Below are 7349 nucleotides of genomic sequence, written 5' to 3'. Positions count from 1 at the left end.
CAACGACACATACATCGAGTCAGCTAAACAAATACAAACTACACGGTCAGCCATTTAACAATTTACAAACTTACTTTTGCAACGAAAAAGACGAATACGACAACCAAGATCAATGAAATTACCTAAACCAAAAAGCAGAGTAAGTTATGAACTCTGATAAATACAACTAACAATGATTTTTGTTTACATATTCCCCATCAAATAAAAAATAAACAAACACAGCCACAACAAGAGATACAAGAGACAATCCCGACAGACACAAATGCGGCAACAACAGCTCCACCTGCTCACTCCTCTTGTCTTATAAAAATAGCTTACATTCCCAATGTCAACAAGCCAATGCTATTATCTTCTTATGAAAAATACATAAATTCGTTTAAAACTCATTAAAACCCAAATACTCAGAACTGTCACTCATCTTATAGTTATTTCTACAAGTCTTCATGTATTTGTTTTAAAGGTCCAGTAAGAACAACAAGTTTAAAAATAAAATAAAAACATATAACAAACATAATAAGGATAATAAAAATTATTACTTAATACACACAACTTACACGACTAACTGGAGAAAAAATATCCAGAAACAAAAAGTATTTTCAACAACTTTAATATAATTTATATACTCTCAACAGTAAAAGAAACAAATTAAAAAAAAAACAAACAATAAGTCTCAGTGACACAACAAACAACAACACGAATTATACCAATCACATTACTAACACAGTTTAGTCCTTCGTAAGTGTAGAACAATGCATACATAGTTCATCATCACAACTCTAACCCTATAACAATAAAAAAAACTTGAAAACAACTCAAAACGCAAAAATCACAACTACAATAACCCTAGCAAAAATATTGAAATGAAACAAGAACTCTGTCCACAACTCTGCGCTTGCGCGGGGGCAATGCTTTAAGTATATATAATGCCACACTTTCCCCTCTTCTCAGGCCATCCACGTCAGTTTTTTTTTTAATGTTTGTGGGACCCACGTTTTACTTTGCGTCATTTGTTGTTTGGTCCGAGTCCCCCGTGTTTTTGGTTCGATCAATGAGACATTAATAGGCTTGGTTGGGCCTTCGTTTTGGGTCTGATAATGAAAGTGGTGTTTTGTCTTTAAGTTGGATATGGGCCTCAGTGTTTGGTCTGATGGGAAAGGAAATAATTAAATGTTACGTTTTGTGTTTCAGACGGCGAGGGCTTCATTCATCGTTTTCGTATTCCGGAGTTCACGTCACCGCCTTTGTTTTCCTTAACATCGGAAGTTTAACTTCTCATCCTCTCATCTCTTTGCATTCCATGTCGTTCATTGTATCTTTTGGCAATTAGTGTTATAAACATTTAATTACGAGAAAACCTCCATGAATAATTCTATATACCTGTATATTTCCTCCGAAACGGTTTTCGATCGATCTAATCCCCTTCTCATTTTTTTGAGCAACTATTCCCTTTTTCCTTAACCCTAGGATCATCATAATAATTGAAGATTTAGATCGTATGGCTGTTTCTGATCGGTTCAAATCGGTAATTATGTTTTTGAATCAACAGGTGGTCATATCGCGGAAGCAAAGAACCGTCGTGCTCTTGGCTACATCATAAACATCTCTTCTCTTCCCCCGGAGTCGAAGCAGGAAAGTTGAATCGCCCCTTGAACCGTGACTTCGTGCCCAGTAGCTTGAAAACGCTAACAAAAAGGTTCTATTTCTCTTCTTTTTTTTTTCCAAGACTACATATGATTATTGAATCTGTCCCTCTTTGTCTTATCACTAAACAGCCAATCAATGTAGCCAAGAAAGCAGAAGCGGTTCAAAAGAAAGCAAGAGCTGTTGTTAAGCCGCAGCCGCAGCAGCAACACTAAGTGATTTTGATCAGTCCAGACACAGACGAGGTTGCTAAAGCTAAACAGGATCAGAGACACGATGTTGCATCCAAGAAGAAAGTTACATACTCTTCCACTCTCAATGCTCGAAGCAAGGTAAGAGTTTCTTTGGTTTTTAAAAATCGGCATTTGAATATGCTTTTTGTGATTGATTGGTTGGTTACATACTTGACTTTAGGCTGCTGCTTCCAGAACTCTTGATATTGATTCCGCGGACAAAGACAATGACCTTGGTGCTGTGGAGTATGTTGAGGACATGTACGCTTTCTACAAAGAGGTTGAGGTACTTATTGTCAGAACCTTTATTCTAATATGCTTTATGGATACGTTTTAATGTTTATGTTTTGTTTCCTGTTGCAGCAAGCCTTAGATGTATATGCAGACACATACTGAGATCAACGAAAGATGAGATCAATTCTTCTAGACTGGCCTCTAGACGTTCATGTCAAGTTTGATCTGTCTCCTGAGACGCTTTACCTCACCATCAACATAATTGATCTGTTCCTGTCTCTAAAAACTATTCCAAGAGAGACTTACAGCTTCTAGGCGTTAGTGCTTTGCTCATAGCCTCTAAATACGAAGAAATCTGGCCTCCTCAGGTATGTGATGTAACATACATATCATAATGCTTACAATATTATTATCAGGTAGAGCTGATTTTGGTGTGAACATGTCAATGATTTGTTATATACATCACAAACAACTCTTACCAGAACAAGCAAATTCTCGTGATGGAGAAAACCATTTTGGGAAGTCTGGAGTGGTACTTGACAGTTCCAACACAATATGTGTTCCTTGCGAGGTTCATCAAAGCTACCAATCCAGACCCGGAGATGGAGAACATGGTTCACTTCTTAGCTGAGTTGGGTCTGATGCATTACGACACTTTGAAGTTATTTGAAGTTATTTATTCAAAGTGTTTTGAGGCTAAGAAGGCTCAAATTTTGTAACTCTTCGTCCTCATCTCTCATCTGAAAATTTTGTATCAGTTTGTCTGATGCACAGAGAGGTCATGCTTTAGATATAGAACGTCATGCTCCGAGGTTAGCTGCACTGAGAATAGAACTCTGTCCATGCCATATACTGTTGGTTACTTCTGAAAAGTCTATTTTGTTCTTCTCCTTTCACGGCTCAATAAACATAATGCTCAACTTTCGTCCTCTCCACAGGTAACCCTCCCTCAGTCTTCTTCCATCCACACAAACATAATTGTTTTTTTTTTAAATACAAACATAATTGTTGTTACTCAAGATAATTTTTTTTATTTGCAGGTGATACAAGCAAGGGCATTGTGGATGAAATAGCTTCAGAATCAAAACACTTCCACAGACACACGCTATAGAGATATTCTTAAGGAATATATTACACCATCAACTTCGAGTTACTACAACCATGCTCCCCATGAGTTTCTCTCTCCAAGAATATATGCCTTTGAACCTCCTTCAATCATGTATCCCGATTTCGAGAAACGCCAGATCGCGGGTCTGAAAATGCAGAGTTCATTGATAAAGCTGTTATCTAGGAACAACCAATCCGTAAGAACGAGAAAAGTGGTGCAAGCCTAAGCCTAACACCCAATGATGATGATGATGGTGATTGGCCAGAAGAAGAAGATGATGCTCATGATTGGACTCCAATGTTCACAGGGAATGAGGATGATGTTTCTTTCGGTGACCTCGAAGGTTACGACAAATAAGTAGCTTAGCACTCAAGTCTAAGATTACCTCAAAGGGCACAGACCAAAAAGGAACATGCAAAATCATCTCAGGTCGTAACGAAACTGGCTTGTGCTTTGTCTTTCCTCAATGGAGCTGAACATAAAAGGATGTGTACCGAGTCAAAGCGTGAGTTTTTGGGTGAGTTTGATTGTTTGTCAAATGAAACAAAAGAAGGCATTGAAACATGTACAGAAAATTTATTCAGTCACCTCAATTGCATTAGTAATGTTTTTCTTTATCACCAGTGTAAGGAAATATTGGAAGCAGTGATATACTATGTGAAACGTGTTTAGAGTCTGATGCTACTTGATTACATGTCTCAATTACCATTGACAAAGATCAATTTGCAGATGTTAGAATACAGAATTAGACTGTTGATGATCAAAGAAGATAATTTATATCAATACCGCAAACAATGCCGTTTTGATGGAGTAAATTAATCAGTTTGTTTTAATCTTGTGCGTCGTATCCCTCTCACTCTGGCTATTATGAATCCGCGAAAGCAAGATTTTGTCTTCCATGTAGGTGTCACGCCATAAAATTTCCCCATAAACAACCGCACCTTCACCGTTTCTGCAATTAGTGACAATATCAACACCGAGGTGACTATACTCGCTTACACGTTTTGATCTGAATCAATGTTTTAAAAATCACATCTGTATCTATCTCCTGAGTTTCAACTTCAATGAAACACCATGTGTTCAAGTGAAATGTAGGGAAGCATCCACTTCTGCTTCTGTCAGTGATGCTAGGAGTTTTCAAGGCTCCTAATCAAATGTTATAGTATAAAGGATGTCAAACCAATTCTAAGTGATGCCAAAGCAAAGGGAATACAAGACCATGCTTAATCTAAATGCTATCAATTGGCAAGATGATTTTGAAGAGAGAATACTACTAAGATGCAATAAAGAACAAAGCTTTCCTTTCTTATGAGATGGGAGAATTCATGGGCTAAGGGAATTGACCTTGGGTGATCAAGTTTCAATCTAAAGGGAATATCTTTCAATCAATCTATCAACCTTAGACCTAGACACAATCCTAAACAAAATCTATCTCTAGATGAATGCTCATTCACCAAGATAACTCAAACATCAAATTTCTTTGGTTGAATATTATCTAAGCAATCATTAATTTCAAGTCCATTAGCCATCTTAACACCTTTAACATCAAATCTCTTTGGTAAAGAATGTTAAAAGCTTAGTAGAGTTGGTTCAGGCATTTCATCGAACACCTTTCGAGTGTGAAATGCCTAAACCTCAACTTTAGAGAGGTCAACTCTAAAACAGTATTAAAGCACTTTACTAGCAAGGAACAAGATGGATTTGTGCTACAACACCTTAGATCTAGCCTAATCACCCTTAATCTCCCTAACCTATGAATCCAAGTATGACTACTCACTAATCTTCATGATAAACCCAAGAATCAATGATGATTTGGTGTTAATCATGATTAGCGATCAAATTAACAAAGCAATCCCAAAGGATAATGATCAAGATTAGGTCTTTTACCTAAAGGTTCCATTTTGATTAGACAGAAAACAAGATAAGTCCCAACTTTGGGATTACAAGAGTATTTATATGTCATTGGTAAACCTAATGGTTTCCATTAAAAAGTCTAAAAAGCCCCTTAAAAACATTAAAATCCGACTAAAGATAAGTTTCGACTCTGGTAGAAATGGACGGGCACAACCCGCGTCAGCCAACCCGCATCGGATCGTCGTTGAGGCTTCTCCGTCATGCTCGTGGGTAGGCGCTCCCGCGTGGCTCCGTCCCGCGTGACTCTATCGGTTCCTTCTCTTCGTGATGCGGGTAAGGGAACCCACGTGAGCGCAACCCGCGTCAAGACGTCGAGCAGCTCCATTCTCGTGCATGCGGGTAGGCCATATGCGTGATCCAAGCCGCGTTGGATCGTCGATGATGCTGCTTCTTCATGCGCGCGGGGAATGGATCCCGCGTCGTTCGACCCGCGCTGGAGCTCATGTTGCGTCCTCTCGACTCGGCGACGCGGGTGAGTGAACCCGTGTTGTCTTAACCCGAGTTAAACTCGTCTGATCCGGAACAATGTTCATTCTTCACTCCTTTTTAACCAAAATGTTTCCAAACACCTCCAATCACTCCATAGGACACTCCAATACCTGATAAAGACATATGAATGCAATATGGATCCTAAAGATGTTAAATTTATCTATATGATCAATATGTGTAAATTGGAGATTTCAAACAATGCAAATATGCAAGATATCAACTCCTCCAAACTTGTTCTTTACTTGTCCTCAAGTGAACTTGCAAGAACTCATATAGGAGAGAGGTTTGAAGGTGGGAATTCATAGCCAAAAGTAACACTTCCTAGCACTCAACTTAACATCCTAAAGAAACATAGCAAATAGCATGAGCAACTCTCTTATTATACTCTAGCTTCTCTAGGCCTATCCCTACTCTTATGCCTCTACTCAAGTCGCAATACTCATCAACTAACAAGTCCCTTCAACCAGCTCTCACATTGATTCACACACACGCACACAAGGTGAATTCTCACAAATGGGCACATGATCTCAATCATTTTGCTAGGTAAGCAATGGTCAAATATGAATGAAGAGAAGGGTTCAAATGTTATCATTTCAAGGTGGTTATCACTCAAAAACAAGGAGCTTGATCATTATGCAAAATTTATCTAAGACTAGAAGCAACTCATGCATACATAGATTCATTCTCATCATTCTACCCTTTTTTTTTAAGTGATCACAAGTTCTACCATTTTATCATCATCTAAAAACCAAAATAACACCCACTCACATCACTCACCCAATGAACAACTCTCTTTTTCTTTTGACTCAACCAACTAGGGATTTTAATGCACTTTTTACATGCTCTAGCTCTTTCTCATTTCCTTCCCCACCTTCTCTTTGATTCTTTTCTCTCTTTTTTTTTTCTTTTTTATAAGGGGGAAGGTTCTTTTGTACATAATCTAGGGCTTCATACTTTTCTTTTGTCCCTAGAGTTTTCTTTTCTATTGACACTCTTTCGTTCATCTTTCTCATATTTCTTCCTCCCCAAACCTAAGATATTGAAATTTAGAACACACAAACCCCTCTCACTATTCCCAAATGCTAGCTCATTTTGCTAACAAGAGATGAGAACCAATCTATGTCGCCTCCAATACTCTCAAGATTTTGCACATAACAAGCTATTAAAAGAGGCCTCACTCATGCAATTCACTGTTTGGTCTCAAAGAATGGTTAGGGTTGTAGGGTGTGGAGTGCCATTTAGGTTAACAAAAATTGGCATAAAGGAATAAGATAACTCAAATGTGTATGAGATCCATGATCAAGTGTGCAAATTCCCATATGCAAGAGAGATTAAGTTCATTCAAGCCAAGTTCAGATTGGAGCTGATCTTAAGAACAATGCCAATATCAAGCAAGCAAACAAGTTTCAAGAAGAGTTTTCAAGGCTCGAAACGTGCAAGGCTTTCAAGAGATGCTTAAGCTACTTGATATGTTTAACTAGGGTATCACTTTGAGTTCTAGACAAGAGTTACTTTACAAGGCATTTTAAATCATTGTTCCCAATGCAAGTGAATGCAACCTATATGCTCTAGACTCAATCCTAAAAGTGCAAGTGATGCAACTACACGTTTCTTTTTGTGTTTTTCAAAATTTTCAAATTTTTTGGTTTTTCTATGCATATATGTATGTACAATGCAATGCGTGGGACTCAAATCATCAAAGAAAACATGATCAAATACTTGGTACCTCC

The 7349-nt window shown here is 38.0% G+C and overlaps 1 pseudogene; it reads left to right on the top strand.

Moving 5' to 3' along the window:
- The first annotated feature begins 1172 nt into the window (after nucleotides 1-1172).
- Nucleotides 1173-3908, top strand: LOC106312943 (annotated as a pseudogene).
- The last annotated feature ends 3441 nt before the right edge of the window (nucleotides 3909-7349 follow it).

Source organism: Brassica oleracea, chromosome C9 (genome assembly GCF_000695525.1).
Source record: "Brassica oleracea var. oleracea cultivar TO1000 chromosome C9, BOL, whole genome shotgun sequence".
NCBI lineage: Eukaryota > Viridiplantae > Streptophyta > Magnoliopsida > Brassicales > Brassicaceae > Brassica > Brassica oleracea.
Note: the sequence above shows the minus strand (reverse complement) of the source record. Positions and strands in the feature narration are given on the sequence as shown.